Source organism: Acromyrmex echinatior, chromosome 6 (assembly GCF_024713525.1).
Source record: "Acromyrmex echinatior isolate Ae372 chromosome 6, ASM2471352v2, whole genome shotgun sequence".
In the NCBI taxonomy this organism is placed as follows: Eukaryota; Metazoa; Arthropoda; class Insecta; order Hymenoptera; family Formicidae; genus Acromyrmex; species Acromyrmex echinatior.
The window spans coordinates 4,079,342-4,105,826 of record NC_141857.1 but is presented as its reverse complement, the minus strand read 5'-3'; the positions used below and the strand labels follow the sequence as shown (position 1 = coordinate 4,105,826).

The following is a 26,485-nucleotide window of genomic DNA, read 5'->3' as shown; positions in this document are numbered from 1 at the left end:
GTATATTTGAATTTTTTTGTTTGGCTGTCGGGATTATTGTATGAAGGCGAACGTATGGAAAGAACGATTTTATTGAAGTATTTAAAAATTTAAATAGATCTGAAAATAATGTTTAATTGGACTATCAAACTAATTACGTAGGAATTTCAAGTATGATGAATAATACTGCAAGAAATTTTGACATTCTAACAACTCCAGCTTGAACGTCTTACATAATTATTTTGATGATCCAACAAAATTATTTTTAGATCTGCAGCTAACTAAACTTTTAGATACTTTATTAAAGTTCTTTCTACGTTGTGTAAGGATAGATTTTTTCACACAAATTTCTTTTGAATATTGTTAAGTTTAAGTAGATAAGAAACGAGGAAAATGAAAATATTTCAAAACAATGTAATATTTTTTTCGCGATGGTTGCATAAGAAGGTAAATTTCTCCCTATATGTTTCTGTTCAAACATTCTTGCTTTATTTCCAAGAGAGATAAGTGCTACTCCTTTGAGGCTTGAGTGTCTCTTACGAGCATAGCCGAGTATAATATATATACCGTCGACATCACGACAATGTTGCGTAATCCAAAAGCAAACAGAATTGCACGCAACGTCTGTGATTCGCGACGATGCACTCGCGGAAAATACTAGCGCGTCAATAACATCTTAATATACCTTATGATATCATCGACCGCGTTGGATCGGAATATCGCGTGTCGTCGTGAGACTATGACGAACCGAATCGACACACATCTATGAAGAAACTTATACTCGCAAAATGTGAATGACGTAGTGATCGCGCGATGTGAATTCCATCGAGACAACTTTCTTAACGGGAACGAGTGTGTGGGATTGTCAGGATCATTCCTTCGATGTTCCGCTCTTCCACTTCATATCACCACGATCTGTCATTATATCATCACCCGGAAGACACGTGACGTTTTCCCTTTTCTCATTCCCGCGATCAATCAAGCGCTAGTCCACTCAACCGAATCTTATTTCGAATTAAACGACGTAACTGAGAAAATCCTAGACTTTGGTTGAAATTGGTACGCGCGACGTGAGTATTTTTGTCGTACACTTTTTTATTCAAAATTAAATAAATCGGTCATAATTAATTATTTGCTTGAATTTAATCTAATCTTCATTTTATCGAATATAATTTTTATTAAATGAGATGGTGGCATCTTAATAAGTATATATTACTTAATTCGAAAAATAAGGGATCTTATGTAATCTTGTATGAAATTTCATCTACTATATGTTTCTGACAAAGTAACCTCGTCGTCGGTTAGCTTAAACTTTGCTACATAGTGAAACACAAACGACCTCCGTATTTTATCCAAATAGTAATCGAGGGATAAGACTGGACATATTTGTCTAATAAACGCGCGATGTCCTACCATATGACCGGCGCATTCTGCAGAAGGACCGCTATAACGTCTTCTTAAACGGGAGGGTAGTATCTCCCTAAAGTACAATAGGTCGACGAGATCGTCCGCCCGGAAAATAACCTTCACCAAAACAACCGTTGTGCTTTTCCAAGTCTTAACCCATTTTGGCGCGTAATGTGCTTCCTGGTCGTGTCTGCCGGGACCTACAATGTCGTTCCCTTGACTCCACTCTGTCTGGTCAGTGATCGTTCCTTTTCTGCTCCGAGAACCTCTTCCGTATGCGGCCACGCCATGTTTTATCGCGCCGATAAAACATCGCTTTTCTTTGATGTGGGTCTGCCCCAGATACGATGTTTAACTTATGCATACGGACGGGGAATAAGGATAATCTTGAGATGAGAGAGATCTATCATAATATCTTAAGTATTAAAAATAGTACGTTTTATGTTGCTGTATACTTTAAACAGAAGATAAACTACGGTTCTTTGATTGTTCAAAACTTTAAGCATAATACTAAAAGAAACTGAATTTGCAAACAACGGAAATAAAAAACGAAAGTTTATATAAGTTAAAATAAATTTCTATCTCGTTTAATAAAGAATCCTTCTTCTTCTCTCTTTCTCTCTCTCTCTCTCTCTCTCTCTCTCTCTCTCTCTCTCTTTTTCTCTAAAATTTAGTTTAACTTTAATTCTCCAAAGCTGACGTCAAAATCTGTAAACAGTAATTGACGTTGTGAGACTTATTTAATTTACATTGACTACCCTAATTATAATAATTTCAAAGAATCCAAATGACGTAACTTATGTAAAAGAATGAATATTAAGTTTATTTTGATAACAATAATTTAAATTTGTAGACATAACATAAAGAATATAATTAAATGGATTCAACAGACCGTCAACTTTGAAAGAATATAATTGAGTAGGTTCAATAGACTCACCGTCAGCTCCGGAGAGTTAAATTAAATCTGGATCGATTTTTAAAACATTGATGGTGAACAAAGAACTATTATAGACATTGAAAGATTAAGCGTCATCGTCAGTATAATTTCCCGTATATTTTACCTCGAGATTCTCTGGATCGTTATAATATGTATTTCGGTGGACCCTTGTCGATCGCTTTCAGAATGATGAATAATATATACGCAATAACGATAGGAGCAACGACGATAGGCCGTGACCTATCGCCAGCGTTCCCCGCGAGAGTCCTTTATTGTTCGTTAAGCCATGGACCGCCTATACATCATTTGTCTACCCTCGCGACGATCCAATCGGAAGCGATTAATGGCTTTTTTATTCGGCTCGTAAAATCGTTTTATATTAAAGTTGGCATGGCCGCGAGGATGCATCAATATGGTGGGCGCAATGCCGAGCTACCGATCGACGACCATTCATTCTGTCTCCTCTCTGCATCCCTTCGCGTGAGCTCCATTTTCTAGGTCTTCCATTTGTTTTCTCGCGAAAGAATGAAACTCGATGGCATAATCCTTTCTTCCTCCGTAATGATTCTTTCTCTTTCGTTGAATCTCTCTCTCTCTCTCTCCTTCAGCCCCCTCTTTGTCTGAGAATTTCTTCGGCGTGGCGGCTGCTACTAGAAACGAATTTTGGTCGCGTCGTTTGTACATTTTTAGCGAGTAGAGAGTGCGTTTTTACCGTTCCTTATAAACATTCGGTGAATTCTTCTTGGAACCGAGTATTCGCGGAATGCGGGGATTGTTGGAATTACATTATAATGAAGCTTTACAGCATTCTGTCCCTGATTTTCTTATTGGGAAAGCAGCTACTGGTGAAAGTCAAATAGAATGTTTAAAAAAATGTTTTAGAGAAATTTCAAATTGCTTACAAATAGCTATAGAAAAATGTAAAAGGTACAAATTTATTAAGATCTCTTTCTTTTTACATTCTACATGATTGTACACTAAAAATATTCGTAGACTCTTAATTTATAATACTTTAAGAATAAGATAAAAATAGATCGATTTCTGCTTTGAATTGTCAGAGTCAGCAAGGCATTTCTGCCATTATCTAGATTTATTTCCGTCGTGGAATTGTTCCAAGATGAAATCCCCAATACGATAACCCGTCCGATGTACTACGTACATACAACGTACTACGACAAATTCACAATGCAATTTTGTGTTGTTGTTGCTGCACGTTCGCTGTCTTTCCTTAGAACCGACGTTGCATTTCCGGTTTGCGTCTCGACACGCCGACGGCTTATTACGATCTACCTCCGAAAACACGTGCGCGCGATAATACTTACGAATGCAATTTTCTCGGGCAACGGCGTTGTCGCCGTTTCTCCCGTCTTCGTCGTCGTTGTCGTCGTTATCGTTCAGTAACGCTCGTGCCGGAAGATTGTTTGCGCGACGAAACGAAGACAAGGCGATACCATGTTCCTCGAGAGAACCGGCGAGAAGCGGAAGTATACGTGTACATGAAACGACCGGCTTGTTTGTTTCTCGCGTATACACAGGTCCGTAAATACATAGTTACCCCGCCGTAACTTGCATTTGCAGTTACCTGTGGGCGCGTATATCCGCGGGTTGCTGCACGAGCTCTTGCTGCACACAACCGCACGAGGAATCACCCCTGCAGGGAGGATTTTTAAATTTGTTTCCACTCCATTAACCTCGTCTCTCATTCCCCTTCATTCCCCTCATTCCTCTTCTCTTTCCCTCTCACCCACGCCGTTTGTTCCCTCCCTCTTCTCGTTTCCCTCTGTTTGTGCACGAACATCGACTACTGACAGCTAGCAGGGCATAAGACCCAGTCAGTAATATCCATTTGCCGAATTCACGAGGGCGACCAGAGTCGTCGCCCCTTTACGATCGTCCATATGGTTCGAATTTGCGAAAGCTCTTTCTATCTGACTTCCCTTTCTCTCCCGTTATCTCTTTCTTCCACTTAGAGATTCGTTCCTTTGCCGCCAAGACTGAAATTCAACTCAAATTGTGTGTTGTTTGTATCCGCAACTTGTATGGTAGTTTACGAAAAGATATACCATATTTATAATACACATGCCTTATCACAATATGTAAATACAGTTTACTGAAAAGAAGGTAAAATATGTAAATGTATTTTGCAAATGAAAATGTAAAACTTGTATATATATTTCGCGGATGAAAATGTAAAATGGGTAATTATCCTTTGCGGATGAAAATGTAAAACAGGTAATTATATTTTGCGAGTAAAACAAAATTCGAAAACTCGTCTAACTCATAGAAAGAACAATTAATGTGTTAGGAACGTGGAAATCGTATGTTGGAAATTGGATTATGGAAATTGGTTTCATGTGATATGAACGGTGGCATTTGGGAAATTTCTATAAATTTACTGCATGAAAAAATAGAATAAATTAAAGTTCTATATTAAAATGTAAAATGAAAAATATTGCTCAAGCGGGGAGATTTTAGGTCAAGGTCTTGATTATATTTTATGTACAAATTAATATATACTTAATTAATATTTTATGTACAATTGTATATAATTAATATCTTATCGATTTTTAAAAATCTGATTAATTCTAAAATAAATAAAATTGTACTAGTTGACAAAGTTTTATAAAAGACGATATGAAGACTCTTTCTAAGATAATTTTTAACGCCGACCTCGAATCTGTCATTGAAATATTTTCATTAGGTTTTTGAGATATAAAAAAAATATTTTTTCTAATATTGAAGTTTTATTGAAATATTAAAAAACAAGGTAGTGTGTTTAATTTTGGTTTTTTACAGAACTTCACACATTAGAATTTGGTAGATAGTGATCGCTCAACATTTCCTTTTCATCCAAATATTCCTAATAACATTTCTCAATTATTATCAAATTCTGAAAATCTTCATTTTGCTATCTTATAAATTAACAAGTTACGTCTTAAAAATTCGGCCTGATGGAAATTTTCTGAACGGCAGATTCGATTTTCGGATCCCAAAATACATTGAATGAAATAGTTGTTTTCTTTTCTTGCACTAAAAATTAATCGAAAATTTATAAACTTGCCGAGTTTGTTAAAACAAGACATTATTGAGATGTGACAGTTTATCTTACAAAGAATCAATTTAATGTATTTTTGGTATTTAATGTCGTTGCCAAATGTCTTCTTCGTTTGCCAAGATTCATTGTTGCTTGTCGTGCATTTTAAGCAAAAAGTCAACATGATTGTAATTACTATAATTGTGGATTTTGAAAATAACTGCAAGTGTTCGGATTCGTCCGTTCTGTTCATTTCGTTTAAAATATTTGACGATTCTTGCAATATACAAAATATCACAGATCCAAGAATACATTAAATTGATTCTTTATGAGATAATCTGTTACATCTCAGTGATGTCTTGTTTTAACAAACTTGGCAAATTAGTATTTTAAGATAATAACACTAGTTTACAAATTTGGACTAACTTTTAGTGCAAGAAAAAGAAACAATTTTTTTTTACTATTTATTGCATTAATTATTAACAAATAATTTTGACAAACACTTAAAATAAAAAAAGGATAAAAAAGATAAAATTTGTAAAATAAAATATATTTAAGAAAAAAACCAGAAAATATCGCTTAGAACACCAGTCATATTAATTGTACATACAAAGGATATAGTACAAGAATTATATTTTTCAAATTGTTAATTAATGATATTACTAATTTACAGACGTTATCTCTTCCGGCTAGTACATAGTTACATCCGATAAAATTATTCCTATCGCGGTATACCTACGAATTAATGTGAAATTACGCAGCGCTCCGCGCCTCACCGAGCTTAAACGCGATACCGCGAAATGTTTTACTACTGAACTGTCACGTGTTATGCCAGCTCGAGAGCGATTTCAATGTGAAAACCACATTACGGTTTAGCTGGCTCTTCCCGAATATTGCAATAAATAAAGAAGTTATTCCACTAAACAAGTTTTCGCTCTTGATTCCAATTTTGTTTAAACTAAAATAAAATGTACCGACAAACAATAATATAAGAAATCAAAAAAGGTGATATTCTCATATATCTTAAACTTGTACATTTGAATAATATATTGAACAATATATTATAATTTTAATATCGCGATCTCTGGTTTGTTAAAAATTTTGACAGATTGAGAAGGTTCGTATAATTACGAATGAAATAAGACGAGCAAAATAATTATAACAATTTTTTTCAACGTAATTATATATATTTTTGTATTTATTGTTATTTAATTAAAGATACTCAGAAAATGCTTACGAACTGACGTATCATCATGCCGCGTCTCCTAAAACTTAAACACAATTTGGCGAGATGTTTTACGACGTCTGTTATGTGCTATGTCAGTCGCGGCGAGATTTTAATGCGGAAGATCCATTAAACCTCAAAATCTGACCGCCGAGTGTCGGTCATGCATTTCATGCGTTACGTCTCTGTGCATTTTCATGATCGTCCGAGACACAATAAGTCACTTTCCTCGCGTCTGTGACTACGACTACGACTACAACTGCAGACCCACCACGTGTTTCGAATTCCTCGGAACAGTGTCGTGTCTTTGCGAAAGCGTGTCAGACTGATCCGGATGATGCTTTCGATGATGGAAGCACACGCCTCCGCGAGTTTGTCATGATATAGGATTACGGCACTTAGCTCTATTGTTAATGTTATAATTTTGATGGATTTACGACTTTCCAGAATCCGGAGTTCTGGGTTTTAAGTTAAAATTACAACGTTGTTTTGGCAAACTTGTGTTTAACTCTGAGGAGCTGTGACGTATATAACTTCAGTTGTAAAATTACAACGTCATAATTCGCACGGAATTAACGCAATGTAACTCTGACAGTAATATTATAATTTTAACAATGTTGCTGTTTTGTTGCCTTACGACATGTCGTTAATTAAGTAATTCAACTGAGCGTCGGTAGTATTATTGAGGTATTTTTACGCTATTTTTTTCGCCAGAAGAAAAATATGGCCGTGTGGTCCATTATGTTTAGTTCCCAGTGGCTGCATTAGTATAAACGACAGAATTCGCATCGGTATGCAGAGAGTGGGCTTTATGGTAATGAAATCTAGATTCCGGTTATCAGGCGTAATTCAACGCATGCGTGTACACACGCGTGTACGCGTCTGTTATTAATGAAAAAAAAAGAAGGAAAAAAATAGCGGATAAAAATAAGGGATATAACTAGAGAGTAACATGGTGCAGGTTTCCGATGCATCGCGCGTTTTGCGCGGGATATACATCTCGTATGATTTTTTTTTTTTTTTACCCATTTTCGTGAATGTCGCGCAGCATTTGCATTTTGCATTTCGTGTACTTTATGATTTTTTCCGCGGTCGTGCGCCGCAACTGCCAGCGACACGCCGAATCTATGTACGTAACTTGCCTATATGTATCTATTTATATATATATGTGTGTGTGTGTGTGTGTGTGTGTGTGTGTGTGTGTGTGTGTGTGTGTGTGTGTGTGTGTGTGTGTGTGTGTGTGTGTGTGTGTGTGTGTGTGTGTATGTATATGTACAATGTAAGCGGCGTTTTGAACGCAATGTCCTGTGCATTTGGCTAGATTTGAATTTAAATTTTCTAAAATGAAATAGGCGCCTCCGGTCGCGCCTCCGTCACTTCATGATTTCTGGGCTCGAGGACCAATTTTAATTTGTAATCAACGATTTGCATCTCGCAGCTATCTCATGCCGTCTTTCGTTCTCGAGGACCAAGCTGCCTACGTCAGGACGAGCTATATCCAGCCACACCGGAATTATTATTTGGAATAGTAATGTATAAAATTGTAGAATTCGACCAAAATAATCTTTTCTAATTTCAACTGAAACTAATATCGAAACTTTTATGGATCCTAAAAAAGAAGCCATTTACATAAATAGATAGGTCATAATTCAATTATTGAAACAATAATTACATATATTATTATCTAGTATTACAATATTATCACACTCTAGTTTGTTATTATACTATTCATAGTATCACAATTATATTATCTCAATGACAAAATAAACGTATTTTTTAAACAAGCCTTTGAAAAATCAATGGAATAAATATTTCAATATTTAAATAAATTTCATTTAATATTAATTTAATTAAATATTAAAAATAAAGTAATAAATGTTTATTATATAACTTAATTAGTTTCGCGTCGAAATTTTTTTTAACTTTCGGCCAAAACTAAAATTGAATTAAAACTTTTAATTAAATTTTTATCCGAAATTGATGATAAACGAAATCAAAGCCGAATTTTTAGACAACGCTTTTTAGACTTTCACGGCTGTTATCTTTAAGCATATCAGAAGGTTTGCGAATGATCGCCACGTTTTTGTCCCTCACTAATTTTTAGATTTTTAACTTGAGATTTTAATTGTTTAATCTGAACAAAAATCGGAGATTTTTAAAAAGAGAAAGTTAGATTCGATTAGGATCGTAGAGTGACGAAAGAGAGGACGCGCATAGAAAGGAGCGTTGAGAAAGGAACAGAAACGAGGCGACGCGCGAACATTCCACTATTTCGCCCACGCGTGATTCGGCCACGTGTAACGCGTATCACGTTTCCACGGCCGCATTTGTGCACGACGTGCTTTCGCACTGCGTCTGTTTACGCTCAATCATTGCGTTAGCTCGATGTGAGGAGGCGAGAACAGACGAAGCGTGTCGTGACAACGCACGGTGTACAAAGTTGATCTAGATTAGCGAATGAAATAATTCATAACATGAACCACTTGGACATTTTTAGATGTGTGAAGTGTTCGTGAGATTGTTACTTCATAGGAAAGTGATCGCAGAAATATCTTGTTTGGCTAAAGAAACTGAATTCAACTCTGGCACAATGAAATGTTGGCGTGAATTTTATATATATATATATATACATATACTTTTGTTCATTCACTGTAAAAAATATCGGTGTAGATTTACATCTCTGGTGTGGATTTAACATCCATACGGTATCTAATTATAATATAATTCTCATTGTTTTGGTTAATATCAACATTACTACAGTGAGAATTTTTTTAAAGTGGTTTATTTTAGTTTAGACTATGTCACAGTGTCTATTTTCAATTAATCTCAGTTTACGGAATTACTAATTCATCGCATCTCTCGGGTATGGTGGCGGACAAAAATGAGGTATGTTTCCCCGGTAACATCGATCTTCGTTAAGTGAAATGTAAATCACGGAATCTAGGTGGCAGTGGCGAATTCTCTGAGATTTTTCGAAAGCGCGAAATGTCCACAGCCACGAGTTCGTCTTCGTCGTGGGCGACGTTATTAACCCGCGAGTGGCTGCTTCATGATAAATCACGCCGTTGATCGCGTTCGAGAGAAACGACGTAATACTTTTAGAGAGAAAGAGAGAGCTGGGTTGCCAAGATCTTTGCGCAAATGGCGCATAGGGGAAGAAACAATGAAATATAATAGCGAGATAACTTGGAGAAGTCATAATACACGATGTACTAATTACTATACACTGCGAATATATGTGATATTCGCGAGTATTCCTTCGTACTTAATATATAACATTTATATGCCGTGAAGGAAGTTAAGCAGACGGGATTGCAAAACGATATGTCGCGGAATGCTTGCGCTAAACAGGAAACAATTTTTTACCGAATACTGCGCTCGCAGCGCAATTGATCACGGATTTTAAGTGCGACTTTAAACAGTCTTCGAATTGGCACTGGCGTGAGATTGTCTCATAGACACAGCGGCCTGTACTATATCTCGAGTAATAATATATGCCATTCGGCGTATAAATCAGTGTCTATTTTTGAACGTCAGCCAAAACTTTATTCGGATTTATTCGACCGTTGCATCAAGAGAATTACCGCTCGCCACGACGTGATCCGACGTTGGTGCATAATTACCGTCGATTGTCGTGTATTTGAGGATAAAAAGGAAATTGGCGCGAAGTACGACGAGAATCTCGCCAGTGACTCATCAGAGTGCATCTATTTCGCCGATGTGTGTAGCTAAGGTCAGAACTATTTTAAACGTGTGCTAGATAATTCGTTCTGAAAACTATAATATAAAAATCTAATTCGAAAATCTATACAATTTAGTGAGTACACAAAAAGAATGTTAAAAATTAGAATAATCTATGGAACTATCTTATAAAATTAATTTCTGATATTCAGACGATTTTATTTTTTAGTTTTTATTAAAGTAAGGTGGTACAATTCTGTACGAAATAAGATTTGAATCTAATTTTCAAAGTTCAAGTTTGATACTCTTTAGTATCTTCCTTGCAATGAGAGGGTTACTAAATTTGAACCTCGAAATTAAATTTAAATTTTATTTTCTTCAGAATTATATCATGTTCAAAATTACCACCCTATCCTATATAGCAAGTAATGCGTGTAATAATAGCTTATTAAGAAATTCTTTTGCTAACCGTTAAATATTTATTTCTTGTGAATGAAAATTTGGTTTACAATTAACGCTACCTCACTTAAAAGGAATGATTAAAAATGTTCAATCTATATATTAGATAATAAAAGATCTAATAAAAGAATTCCATCTTTTTTGATTTATTAAAGTCAATTAGATTTTTGATTCTCTAAAATCGTTATTTTGATTCTCTTAGTCTTGAGATATATAAGAATAAAAGATAATAAATTAATATACATATTTTTCTCTCTCTTTCCTCTTCTTAAAATAAAATTACTCTTTAAATTTCTAAAAGAACCTAAAAGAACTTAAAGATTTCGATTTGCGATAATAACACATTCGTTGAAATTAATTCGGAATAAGGAACAGATTATTGATTTATGTTATCTTACATTAAACATTTTGTAAATGGTAAACCGTTTGAAATGCGACGTTGGGCGTTGGCTTTGTAAACAAAACGATGCACGATATTATAAACATAACAAAGTTACCATTCGGCCATTGATAGAATCGTAGAGTATTGTAGAGTACATTTTCTTTCGGCGCGATTTTTTGTAAAGATTTTTTTCGAACCATGATCAGTCGTTTTATGCGTCGTATCGTTATTATCTCTCAGAATGTGATCGTGACGAGTATTACAAGATGAATACAGTAATATTCTCATGAATAAGTCACTATCATTAGTTCACGCGATACGTTTTGAAGGCGCAAATCCAGCGAACAAGATGCATATTGTTATTAGATAGCCAATATATCGCGACTTTAAGTGCCTGTATAACTTCAAGTGTCTGATTTCAAGTGCTACTTGAACCAATCGTTCGAGCGATGCATAGATATAGCCTACACATTTTCTGATCTTAGCATCTGCGCTCTGTTAGAATTGAATTATAATATCAGTATCTTTCTTCAACTGATCGATATTTTAGAGAGATAAATATAATTCATGCTATCTCACTTTTTCAGGGTTGCCACAAAATAAAAAATCAGGGAAATATCAAAGAAATTAAAAATGATCAAAAAAAAAATCATGGAATTTTGCAAAATAAAAATTCTTTGAAAAAGTTTAATAAGTATACGTCACACATATATGCAGTTTCAGAATATTATTAACTTAATTACAATTAAATACAAGTAGTGTCATCACTCAACAATATTATTATAATAGTAATTTACATTGTTCCCTCCTCAATAAAATATTTTACGTTTCCAAATCAGAATGAAAATACAAAAAAATTTCAAAATATCGTTGAAAGCATCAGGGAAAATCATGATTTGTCTGATAGTCAAGGAAAAGTTATAGAATTGTAGGAAGAATTTGTGACAATCATTTTTTTAAACCGATAGTGATAATATCAAATTACGCATTCTATTATTGTGCCTGTAGAGATGTTAACTCCCTTTTGTAATCCAAAATAAATCTATACGATTAATTTATTATACATTAGACATATTGTAATGGTGCAGCGTACAATTAGTGCCATTATATTTGCTTTGCTTTTGCCGTTATTTATAGAAAAGAGACACAAGCCACTTTGTCGTAACGCGACATTAGCTCTCGGAACACAGCGAGTGCTACGACATGCTGAACGCGGTTATTCCGTATAAATGAGTAACTGTTGTCTGCCCGGCGATTAACATTCGCGATTTGCTTGTAATACGTAAATATGTCATAGCGGCTGGCACAGAGCGCACAGTAACGTATTTGTGTTTATGCATAACCTTGTTTATAGTCACGCGGCGAGACTCAAGCCTATAGGCAGCGACGCAATTGCTATTAACTCTTGAGACGTGGTCGCGACAAGTGTTAAGAGAGAACGTTTGATCTTTTCGGATTACGATAGCGAAAGCGAATACGAACGTGAAATCGCCTGATCTTTGAATGTTTTCAGTAACAGCAAGTCATAATATCAATTGTTTACGTAATATGTATAGTGAGTGCAAAATGTATGACGTTTTTAAAAAAAATTTTATTTTTTTAAAGTAAACATTGATTATAACAATTTATTAACAAAGAATAAAATAGATTATATATTTCTCAAAATTATCTAAAAAGATGTGTAATAATTAAAATATATTATCTTAAAAATAAGCGAAAATAAAAAATTGTATTATTCAGGTCCAATTCCACAAATCACAGTTTACTCTTAACTGAAATTCAACTTATTCCTTATCTCTTTTCAATTCTAGAATTGGAAAGAAATGACGAATAAGTTGGACCTCGATTAAGAGTTAACCGTGAATTGTGGAACTTAGAATTAGAGTCTAAATTTTAAACCCATTAATATTCGTATAATAAAAAAATAGCTTTTAAAATCAGAAATACTCAAAACTCTTTTGTTTATATTAAATCACAACATACAAATTGTTTAAAATTTTTTTTTGCTAATTAATGTTTATCTTTTACAAATTACTTTTTTATAAAAATTATTTTTCTTTTATAAATACAAATATTTATGAATTCACAAATAAGATAATTTTTTATTTTCGTATATATTTTAATTATTACGCATGTTTTTAGATAATTTTAAGAAATATATAGTTTCTTTATTTTTATAATACAATGCACTGTATTTTTCTCGACATTTTTGCATTCGGAATGTATCGTATGCGGATAGTAAGTTACATCATAATTTTTCTTCATACAATACTATGTTTTTATCGTGTGAGTATAGATCGTATTCTTTTCGGACTGTATATCTACTACTTTGGACAGTATTAATTTATACGTGCGCGGCTTGAATTACGTTTTCGCGAGTGAGTGATGAATGAATGACATGAAGAGACAAAGAGAACGAGAGAGAGAGAGAGAGAGAGAAAGAGAGAGAGGCGCGACAGTGAAATCTGAGAGGAGACGGAGACTCAGGAAAGCGAACGATAGCGGAGTAACTATTGGGTAAGTTTATTATTTATTATCTTATTCATTAATTAATCATGGAATTAATTTATAATTACGTTACGCGCATAGAACAATTATTTTTCTTAATACGCATTAGCTTGAAATCTGCTATAATTTAGGTATATTTTTACAGTTTATCGTGGTTGGCGTTACAATCACAATTCCGCTGCTAACTGAGTGACAAATTATTTTTTATTTCAACTTGAAAGGTAATAAATCTGTGATATTTGTATCGAATACCTACATATAAGATGAATGAACATAAAAAATATGTATAAAAAATATTGTAATTTAAACAGAAAAATTTACAGATTTATTGTTCTCAAATAGGGAAGCTTTGACATATCATACATTTAATGTTATACATATACATATAGATATATATATATATTATATAATCGAATAAAATAGCAGAATTTAATATTACTTGAATTATTGAGGTCAATAATAAATACGCGTTTATGAGATTTAGGGCAAAAATTCTCCATGATATCGTAGGCCTTTGCCTCTAACTTGAAAATTATTCGGACACATATGTCTAAAAAACGTTTTTTGAGACTTACATGTTTAAATAATATTTAAAAGATATCATAAAGAGTTTTTTAAAATAATATATATTATTTAAGTAATTTTTTACGACCTTGATATCTTGGAATGTTCGTCTTTAATTAATCTGCAGAATATGCTATTCCAATATTTTATACGATAATAAAGATAGAATATTCTCTATATAAATTTTACTAGTAAAGAAGTACCAAATAGGGTCATGGCTAGATCTCAGTGCCCAATAATATTTGTACTGGAAAATGTTTTTAATATAAATAATTAAATATTTATTAATTTTAATCTATAAATTATTCATTTTAACCTATAAATGTTCATATAGAAATATTATTAGATATTAAGATTTAGACTTGACCGCATTTGGCGCGTCTTTAATTTAATTTATTCATATAAACGGTCTAATCTAACTTGTTATTAAATTTTATTTATAACAGGTTTATATACTTTCTTTCAAATAAAGTTAGAATATCTTTCAAAATCAAAGTATATTTATTTTTCTATTGGACAATCCCACAGTAATAATTTTTACGGCTCAGTTCTGAAAAATAAATCATAGGAAGAAACGCGTTGTTTGGTGAATCGTTGTTACAGGCAAAGAGATTCGGTTGTTATAAATCGCAGTTATTCCGATGAATAGTTTCCGAGCTTGCGAAACGCATTCCCAATGTTTTCGACCGTGCATTCTACAGTTCCGCGATCGATGAGGGTATCGCCGCTACATCCCGCTGTTGTTTCGCGAATAAATCCCTCTCGTGAGTTACAATGCAAAGGTAATATGAAACTCATTATCTAGGAAATGCGAAACTCGTGAATTAAAAGCTATTTTGCAGAGTAATTTGATATAATTTATTGTCGATTACGGGCAATTAACTGAGGGCGAAGAAAGAGACACGAGTCAGAATAAATGTATCTATATTTGTAATGCGTAATTAAGATATTTATTATGTAAAATGCTATCATGCAGCGATAAACATAGAATTAAAAAATCAATATTAAAGTGAAAAAATTACAGCAAAACCTACAGCACACTCACATTTTAATGAATATTTGAATGAACTTCACGTAAACCTCACATTTTTCATTTCAACATTTGTAAATGGAGGAATTGTATTCGACTTGGCGTACCACGCGATGAAAAATTTTGTAAGGGCAACACGTGTCACTGGCATGGTGCGTTTAATAGCTTCCATTATGATCGGTGAAGGAGAAAAACCGATGTTCCGCGGTCGACAGATAATCAATCTGTTCACGTTTCTCATTAGCTTCTTTGGTTTGTGCATTTTTACTGAAAGAACCTTAAAAATATTTTTTACAGAATATTTTTTTTATAATTATGAAATTCTATTCTTATTAAAGCGGAGGATAATTAATATTATTGTAATTTTCTTTTAATATGCTAGCTGCATTGTAGGTACGCACATTTTGTTGTTGCAATTGATAATTTCATATGTAAAAAAAAACTTTTATTTCCCTTTAATTTCAATCTTAATCGTCTTAATGCATTTTTATTTAATAATTGATCAAAGTAAAAATTTTTAATTAATACTTGATGCAGCTGTTTCAATTGCTTAATGAAATCTCTCCATTGATTATCTTGTCCACTTTTGCATCCATTTATTTGCTTCTGTTTATATTGCCGATACTTCTTTTTTACTTCATCTGAATATTCGCGCTACTGTCTACCATCTCTGAAAGTGTTGTTAAAGACGTTGTTATCGTCATGTAAACGTATTGGCCGCATCTCTGCGCAAAGAGTTTCCTCTGAAACGCTCAAGATATGCTCCAAGTTGCCAGTTAATATTTTTTTTAAGTGCATAATGACAGTCGGACAATAAATATTTATCACTCTGTTTCATTAGCATAATCCATAAAATTAAAAAGTTATGAACGGTACGGAAATAGCTCGGCGTAGAAACGATTTTGACAATTCTTTATGAGAGAGAGAGAGGGGGGGGGAGGATTGATATAATTAATTCTGCAAATTTTCTTTGTTTAATATATAACTATTGCTTATTGAAACTATAATGTTATGCGATATTTGAGGATTTTAACATATAATTCATGAATTTTATAAAATTGTGAAATTTATAAATGTTCGAATTTTGCATAAGCGATATCTAATAATAATCTCGTTTATATAAGGCTGATAGTTAAATGACTACAATAATTAAACCGGCAATAATTAACCAATAATTAAAATTAAAATTGATAAGCCGGTTAAATTACTATGTTTGCGTGTATGCGCTAAAAGCAGCGGCAAAGCAATCGATCGCGCCAACCTAGCGCGCAGAGTTACCTTTCCAAACGCGCGCAATCGCCGATCGCTGCTCGCAATGGAAATTCAATTTTTAACGCTGCTGGCAAAATCCGATCGCGTCGGACGTATTAATTTCGCGGCGCGATATACGCTCGTACAGGTAAATCACGTTTAATCGAAATACGAAGAGCTGTGACTTCGGTCGAGTTCGTGACGTTCGTGCCGCCAGCTTCGCGCTCGAGTGTATTTGCACGGCGCGCAACTATCGGTTGCGATATCACTACGACCTCTCGACAGTTTTAAGCCCGGATTTCCAGCGATAACTAATGACGAGACTGCGTTTGCTCAAAGATTATTGAATTATGAGATCGCCGGACCAGAGTATGATAGTATGGTAGTGTCGAACTCGAGAACGAACAAGTGTTTCTGTTGCATTGAATCGAAAGCGATTCGAGATACGGAAATTATCGTATTACACAATCATCATGTTATTAACATGATATTCTTCTTGTTATTGGGAAGAGGTGTAAAGGAAGAAACAGATGGCGTTGAAATGCAAATGTAATAATAACTAAATAACGGATGTGTATCCTCCGGACATGCACAAGTAAATTGAGTCGACGTTACAATGTTCATAGAAATTATTTTCCGTATTTAGCATAATAAAAATGTCATTACCTCTTGTAATCGCGACCATCTGCGACATAATTTCTCGCTCGTTTTTATATGCTGTGTATTATCATAACTTCGAACACGATAAAACCGAATTTTAATCCCACGTAACACGGAATTACGAAGCAATGAACTTTTTTAATATCTTTATAGTGCACATTTTTTACTCGGTTTTGATCATTATTGCAAATTTTATATATGAAAATTATCTCATATTTTATATTATAAATATTACGTTATTAATATTGTATTGAAATATGATATTACAATGTCATATTTTAGGTTATTAAAATCTTATAATGTTTTTGTCGAGGAGATATCTGAAATATCTATGCATATTACATTTTTTTTTACATATTTAATAAACGGATATTTAAAATGTCAACGCACAACCACAACTTTGTCGATCCAACTGTTATATCAAATTGATTGCAAAAATAAAATGTATTTAGAAATAATCTGCGGCGATTCCAAATTTACTTAGCTTAATCTCGAACTTAATTTCGTTTCCAGTACGGAACGGTGGCGTTTTAAGATGTCTTGTGTCTTCCCATCGAAGATGTATAGCTATGGCATAGCGCCATTAATTTAATATTTCAAAGAAGCGATATCATCCCGTTAAAAGTAATCGCCTCAATTTCTTAAAGTGCTCGAAACCTAAGAAATATTGGACTTAACCTACTTTCCGCGTTTTCGAAGCGTTTAAGAAGAAAACTATTTTCGCTATTTTCCGAGAAAATCATGATATTTTTTTTTAGTATTTAACAACGAAAATATTGCATAATAGTATTTTACGCGGAAATAATGTGCTCCGTAATTATGGAAATAACGCTCGGAAAAAATTCTCTTATCTAAATAGAGTAATCATAATAATCTTCTAATTAAAACGTATTGCGGAAGCGCCAGTGGTTTCCAAGCGTTATTATTACCTAAGGCTAAATAATCAATTTCGAATCCTCGCATTTGTAATTAAGCCGCGCTTGCCAAATGTGCGTTGCACGGATTCACGTCAGCTCCCGTCTGTGCACGCTAGAATATACGCTCGGAATTCTACACGACGTCGACTCCCTTCATCCCCCGTGGGAGACGTGACGTGTTTTTCTTGGATCGCTTTAAAGCAAGCAAGGCGAAGTGTATTCTTCGCGACACGCGATCGACGTAGCCGGGGGTATCGCGATACGGCGGGTTCTCTTATACGTCTCTCCCGCGGCCAAATCTCGTGTAGATGACACTCAGTGCAAGGATGCGCCGAGTTACGGCACGATGTGGTAATCTCACGTCACGATCTCGTGCCAAGAATTGAGTCACCGCGAGTCGAGCGCCTATTTCTTCCCCTCGCCTTCCGCTTTTCTTGCCCCGTGTATCTTTGTTCATCGTATATTATCCATATCGCGAATTATCCATACACATGATGCGTTTTCAAAACTCGTCATCCTCCAAGTTAGACAAACTCGCTATCAATTGATGAGTTTTATTTTATTTTTTTTTGACAGTCATTCGTTTATTAACAATAAGCTTTAAACTTACTTGGTATGTATTATTAGGGTAATGATTTTTTTATTATCAAATATTAATTCGATGTTAAATTAAATAGAATATATTGTATATATCAAATATTCGTTATTATATCGTAATAATTATTTTCATTAAATTAACGTAAATTGAAAGACTGTAGAAATTCAAAGAAGAAACGTTATAACTGTTTATGATTGAAAGCCGCCAAGTCCAAGTCATTTTGTCGACAGATTATATGTCATATGTCAACGTACGACTACAGAGTGTTAATAAGATATTACCTCAGACAGCGTTTGTTAAATGAAACAATAGAGGTTTATAGTCGTTCCCTTTTGAGTTACGGAAATGACCAGCGCGTCTCATTGTGTCACGAATTATTGCGTCTTGTCTGCTCTCTCTTTCTCTCTTTCTTTTTCTATGATCCAAAGTTCCGCTTGTAGGCAACACGCGACTAAGATTCATGGGGTCGGCGCCGAAAGCACAAGCTTACGTCTGGTTTGCGCCGAGTCGCGACTACTTCTCTTCGAGTAGGAATCCGGTCGGCGGTACGGTTGACGTGGACAAACGAGCCCTCGTTACAATAAAGTTGCGAGTAAAAGGGGAACGTAAGACGCCGGCGACGTTGAGGACGAGAACGCGAAAAACGAGAATTCATTCTTCCGGGCGAATCATTTGGACCTGTCAGAAATGCGCCGGGGGCGATGTTCGTTCCGCATTAAATTTACTGTTCGCGTACACGATGGAGAACTTCCGCGGCAGATGTACAAGATAATTAAGCCGCGAACGCGCTTTTGAAATGATACCTGATTGCTGTGCGATCGATATTACCCCACGCGATTATTTGGTAAAAACTCGTCGCTGTTTTTGTACTTAACAAAAAAAAAATCACACGTTACTCTCACATTGTTAACATTAATTACAAGCTTTCGAGCAGCCGCGGGACTCGCGTCTTTTTTTTTTTTACGCGAAACTCGAGAAACTACGGCATATTAGCCGAGCGTCACTGGTTTCGCATGATCCCAGAGATGGGCTGTCCGCTAAATTACGTCGGATAATTTTTTTTTCTTGCAACGGCTTTTAAAGTTACGCAAATTTTTAACCGCATTTATGCTGTGAGCGGCAAATTACAGCGCAATTATAAAAGTATTTAAAGTGCACACTCGCGTTCCCGAACGTTTTGCATGCTCTCGGCGTAACGACTTCATTTACTGTGCGTCGGAAATATTTCTAAGTGTGCACTTTATGCAGCAAATAGTGCACAGGAATAAAAATTAATTTGCCTGTATTCTTTTCACGCGCGCGTACACGGTCTCTAAAGCAACATCGCAAATGACTCCGATATTAGCTCATGTCAACTGATCACTTCAAATATATTCGTTCCCATTCATGTAAAATAGAAGATGATCGATTTCAAAGGGGTTGAGATCTTTTTCTAGTTCTCATATGAATGTAACGGAACCGTGAAATCTGTCGCGTAAGTTGTCGCGTAAGTTGTCGCTTTGATTGACGTGTGTTTACTGACATTTCATCGCTTAGTTTTTTCTTTGATATTTTGTTAATATTGTAAAATACTTTGTTAAAAATCTTGCTCATAAATTACGAAATTGCTATTCAACAAAATTAAAATTATTGTAATACATCATTCTGTAGGATTTTGTAAATGGTATATAATTAATAATCTTCTACTCAAAGAGGTACATTTGTAGGTGCAAATGCAATTTCTCTTTGCGAGTTCCTTACGAAATAAATAATAAAAATCATAAACTTATTTTATTTTTATTATTAATAAAGTAATCAGATTTTGTACAAAGGCGAAGAATCCTACGTTTAAAGAAAGCTCCGAAAGCAAAGAAAAGCATAGGGAGGAGAAGACACTTCAGGCTGTGGGGCGTGAAAAGGGCGCGATGAGAAAAAGGGATTTTCCTTTTTCTCGAGGCTATTCTAAACAGAGAGACCACCTAGGACAGAGCGAAAACGTCGTCGTGGATACAGAGGAGACGCTAGACCCGTCGATTGAATATTTTTACATGTATGAGATTTTTATTCTCGCGATGCGATTGGCCGAATCGCGCTTTATCCCGCTTTACATCCTCACATCTCACCCTCCCACATCAAGCAAGGGTGAAAAAATTCTAGATCCTTTGACTGTAAAAGAAGGATACGCCACTTGGTTCCGGAAAGAAATCCTCGGCGATTTACGCTTTGCTCCGCAAAAGAGGACGATCATCGAGGATATTTTTTCCAGATTATCGGATCTCACGCGACATAGAATTCGCATTTATTGTTGGTACGTTTTATTGCACACTTATGTCAGTCGCAGTTATTTTATACATTGCGTTTAAATTAGGAAATATCAGTGACATACGCGACGAGAGAAGACATTCTCTCACAAACGTATTCTAGTGAAATACACGCGACTTAGGAATTTACTTTTATTTCTTTTTACTCTCTTTAAATAATTTCTCGGAATGTCGCCAAATATGCCTTATTGCTCTTATCGTTAACCTGTGCGCGCAACGTCGTCGTGCAGCGAAACACTTTGCTTGAAAAGAGCACGGTAAATATAATATCCGACAATCCGCACGCGCGCGTGTTCCATATTCTCTGTTGACGGTGACGTTTGACGTTAAGCGTTTTATAAGTCCGCGATTGCGGAAAACGGAGGCATCGCGTTCCACTTCCTCCCGAGAAACGTATCCTTCGGGCGCAGGTCGTACGATTGCAGTCGTACTACGCGTAACCTCGGTCTCCGTTTTCGCTCGTTTTTCCTCCCTCGGGTACCTCTTTTCTTCCTTCGCTTCTTCAAGAATCTCCTCGTCCTGGCCGTCGTCGCGCCCCGCGCTCTGCCGCCTCGCCACTCGTTGCGAGGATTATTGAATTTCCTGTCATTTCCAGAAGAAATACGCTCTATTTACTTTGGCGGAGTATGAGGGTAGTTTTATTCGGTGCGGATGTGTGAGAGAAATAAGAAATACACGGAGGAACCGCAACGAATCAACGGCGCGGCGTCGGTCTTTCCATCTCGACACCGCACAATTCAATGGGTTTGGCGTATTGGTGACGACGATGATAACGCTCGCGAAATTGCGAAACCTGCCTTAGATAAGTCGAACGCCGTTCCTTAACTGTAGATATACCAATCAAGTTTTGATGAATACTTTAATAATTAATCAAATTTACATATTCTCTATATAATATTTCGAACTCGACGAACAAATATTCTAATATTTTTTTTTATGAAAGAGATATGAGTTTAGACTTGGATACCTGCCCTTCTATTCGCAAATCGCAGAGTAGACCAACGTTAGTCGTTATAATTTCGAAATATCGATACAGCTACTAGAAAATGTCCTTCCTCATACATATAACTCCCTCGACGGACGTTTCTCAAAAAGCCGAGATATCGTGGCACATAATGGCGCTTTACGTTCGAAGTTTGCGTTCTCCACCACCTCCTCTACAACCCCCCCCCCCCTCCCCTTTCCATCGCCTTCTTCTCTGGCACGTGATTGCAATATTCCTCATGGGTGTCGGACGTGGTAGGGAACGACCTGGCACACTCGCGTATATGACAAGAAAGGGTCAGGAAGAGGGCGAAAGGGTTCTCCTTTCCTTTCTCATTCTTGTCCTTTCTCAGTCGTCGCCGAGCACGAAATTCGTTCTTTGCCGCCCCCCGTCCGGTCTCGTCACCTTCCGCATATACGGACCGGAAGCGGGAAGCACGACGAATCCCTCCGCCGCAATTCGCAGCACGTACGAGGAATTTATTCGCGCGGAGGCAAGTCGCGTATGTCGCCATGCTCATCTCCGTCCGAGTTTCTGGATTCTCTCTCTCTTCCTCTGAGTTTTGCCGGTTTTCACACGATATGCAGCCTCTCTCTCTCTCTTTCTCTCTCTCTCTCTCTCTCTCCCTCTCTCTCTCTCTCTCTCTCTCTCTCTCTCTCTCTCTCTCTCTCTCTCTCTCTCTCTCTCTCTCTCTCTCTCTCTCTCTCTCTCTCTCTCCCTCTCTCTCTCTCTCTCTCTCTCTCTTTTGTCGCCGACTTGTCCGTTGACTTTTGCTTCCTGGCCTGTGTACTTTCCCATCGAACTTCGCTTGAACCTTGCCTTAACCTTCTTCTTTTTTCTTTTTCTTTTCACCGATCGATCGATGGATATTTAAACGCACCGGCTTATCGAAATACCGCGTTTTCCTTGAGGCGCCAGAAGCCGATAATTCTCTTCAGAAGGACGATCATCGAATCCATCGTTAATATCCTCCTATAATCCCATGATTTTATTGACTGAATTACTCTCACACACGTGTACCAAAGACAGTATCTTAATGTTTAAGTCGTTAACGAATTTTTTTTCTTGTAAATGGATTATCCTTAAAAATAGTATGCTTCATCATGAGATTATAATTTAAATGCCTTTTCAGTATATATTAGGTTATTTAAAAAGTATCCGCGGTTTTTTGTTCAATTTTTGAATGACCCAATATCTGACTTTTTAAAAAATACTTTTCTATTGTTTATAACTTTTTTATTGATAAATATTCATTCATTTGATGTTATGTTCTTTAATGTCTAGCGTTTTGATTGAAAAAAATGTTTACAATATGTTCATTTTTATAAAATTATAAACAATCGAATGGGTTCGGCCATATCAAAGTGTTGTTCTTACAATATGATATGAAAGGTTAATATGATATTTACATAAATAGATTTCGTAAACTGGAATATATTTAGTTCTATGTACTGAGACTAATTAATTAATATACCTACTTGAAAATTTCTATTAAAGTTTTCAAAACTCAAATTCACATGTACTATATTTTTATATTAAATAAAAAAAAGGAGAAATTTACTATTCCGGAAAATTAGTATTACAAATTCTACATTATTCTTGTTTTATATGTAATCGATATTTTCTGCCATCAGCCAATATGGTCTGTCGCCCTTCGCTAGGTACAACATTAATCGATAGATATCTCGCAGTTGCACGACATATCTCTATCCGACGCGGAAAATTACGGCACAGCGGACGTTTTACTACAATACCAAATAACGCGAATGATTTATCAGCGGCGCGCACGTATCGGGAAGTTATTGCTGGGCATTCATAAATGTATGCTAATGGCCGTCGTTGAAACACCTATGATTTTTCGGTATACTACGTGCGTGGCGTTGCCTATATTTTAGTTCGAAGCGTTATACATGCGTTTTATATGCGCGGTGTTTTTTTCGTGCACGTTTTCCGAATGAGATTCAGTGTTATGTTCGAGGGTGAGGATGGGGATCTATCGGGGAGGCATGTATTACATGCTTCCAGATTGATGTTTCAATTTGCACTTGGAATAGAACAAACAAACATCCGATCACAGACGATTTTTTAAGCACCGCAGGGAATTTGGCTCTTGGACGCGTTCGAAGTTGGGAAGATGCCCGACGCGGCGAAAAGGATTTTCATAAATTTATGAAACACATTTGTGCAAAGCGTGACTACAGATATATTTACGGTATTAGCGATATTATCGAATTTATTATTTATTTGCTTTTGATATTAAATTTGCTTGGCATTGGTACCTGCTAAATTAACGAACAACGAGACTTAATAATATTGTGAATTGTGAAAATAAATATTTCTTCTTTCAATTATACAACGGATTTACAAAAGTATTTGTTAATTTATCATTAAATTTAATCATCTCCAATTAATTTATTTCAAAAATGGGATAATCATAAAATTGTTGAAATAATTCTCAAAGTATTACGAAACGTTATTAATGACGACGGGAAATATCGAAGTCTAAAGGTTTCTTCCGAAATCGAAAACCAAAGCAACTTCGTTCGCTTGATAAGTCTTTTATTTGATGATAGAACCGTCGTAAATGGCTTGCTGTCAAATCGTGCGAAAAGATAAAGCCACAGCTTATTTCAGTAACAAGCTAAGCGTTTTTCGCTCTGCCTTTAGGAATCAGTCACAATTTGATGTTTTCTGTAGAAACCTGTAGTCAACCATTAATATTAAGCTTCAAAATCATCTCACAAAGATAACACGAGAGTCATTAACAAAGCTACATGTTTTGTCTTTCGATATTCAATTGAATCAAATTTATGCACAGTTATTATTTATAATTGTTATTTTGTCACGTTCTATTGTAATGTAGATACATTATTTATAAAGATATATTTAAATTGATTGAATGTGGCCGACAATTGTATTCAACCTTGTAATATATCTTTTTATAGAAGTAGCTTTCTGTCGAAAATGTCGAGGAAACCTCACAGAAGTCAGTTCTCTGTATAGACGTATACTTGTAAGGGCATTTACGCCATACGTTGCATTATACAGAGACTGATATACCAAGATATCTCTCTGCTTCGGCGAACAGCTGGTGTAACCATTTCACGCGCCTCGTTCTTCCCGCCGTATGTTGGAATAGCGTATAACTTCGTAGTTTCTTCGAGAAAAGATGAAGTAGCGTATACACGCGGTTCTCGTTGCCCTCATATGTCCTTCAGTGCCACGTGTCTCGTTTAACTTTATGGCTTATGACATATGCATGCGAATAATCTCTACCACTATCAAATTCGCAACACTTGGGAGCACATAATTCATGTTTATTTGCCAAATGAAAAAGGGAAGGGGTTATAATATATTTATTCCATTATTTCCGATATTTAACGCTTTGACATTTAGCATTGTAATTAGATCCGATTATTATTGTTGTGCAAAAGGAATGATTTACGTAGGTAAAATGTCATCCGATAATTTTGCAACTCTATCTGTATATGAATTACGTTACTATTTTATTATTTCTCGGCAAAGCAAAGGTCAAAGGTTAATATTTCATTAAACATTTCTCTCTGAGTATCGTTTGCCGGTCGACTTGTGCGGCTGATTGAGAATTGTAAACGTTGTAATACAGTTTGAATTTTTGATGCTTGGTAGACGAGAAGAGGCAACAGGGATGAAACAACCTGGTGGGAGAACGGGGTTCTCGCAAACGTTAATGCGCGCCTTTACACGCCGCTTAACGTGAATCAGCAGTTCTCGCTTCATGATTGCGGGTTTAGTTTCATTCACGTTACGCGATTTATCGGCGACGTCGTTGGGAATACAGTTGATATTGAACTGGAAATGCAGCAGGTAGAATATTTTTTTTAACAAACAATTCAACAGAAATAACTTTGTAAAGAATATCAGCGATTTTTTTTATTTATTTGTTAGTCAAAATTACTATATACAAATAACGTTCTATGCACGGAATACATTGAATGCATCATAATAATATGTAATAGCGTATCACGTTGCATTGTTAAGAACAAGAATAAATATTAAATGTTAAATAGAAAAATAAAAAAATTAGGAATAGTGACTACACTGAGAGAAAAATGTGAAAGTATTGCGAAACAAATGTTACTTAAGAAATTTGATTGTGATGACGAAATATACATTTCTGTGAAATATATCTCATTAATTGCAAAAAAAAAAAATAGATGGCTTATTTGCTAGGAATAAAATTTTATTTCGCCCGTATTTAAATAAATATTTATTTCAGTGAAATAAATATATTTCTCACAAATATATTTTTAAGCATTGTTTTTCAGTGTAATTGTAACACAATGGATACACACACGAATGAGATATAAGATATTTTATTATAACATATCTTATTTGTATCTATTATGCAGTTTCGTTTTATATTATATAATCTCTTTCCATTTTTTTTTCTTTTATATTTAATATTTATTTGTCTTTCTAATATTTCTTCCATTATGCGCAAGGCCTAATTATTATTATCAGATATAGTGATGTTTCGTTGAAAGCGAAATTACATTATCATTCATCGGTAAGATTCTAATCGATCT

General features: G+C 35.2%; 1 protein-coding gene and 1 long non-coding RNA gene across 8 annotated transcripts in view; one reads left to right on the top strand and one right to left on the bottom strand.

Moving 5' to 3' along the window:
• LOC147909275 (uncharacterized) overlaps positions 1–26,485 on the bottom strand; it is a 308,493-nt gene that overhangs the window by 65,335 nt on the left and 216,673 nt on the right. The window lies entirely within an intron of this gene.
• The window catches only part of LOC105153914 (Transcriptional-regulating factor 1), a 432,031-nt gene that overhangs the window by 194,934 nt on the left and 210,612 nt on the right, over positions 1–26,485 (top strand). The window lies entirely within an intron of this gene.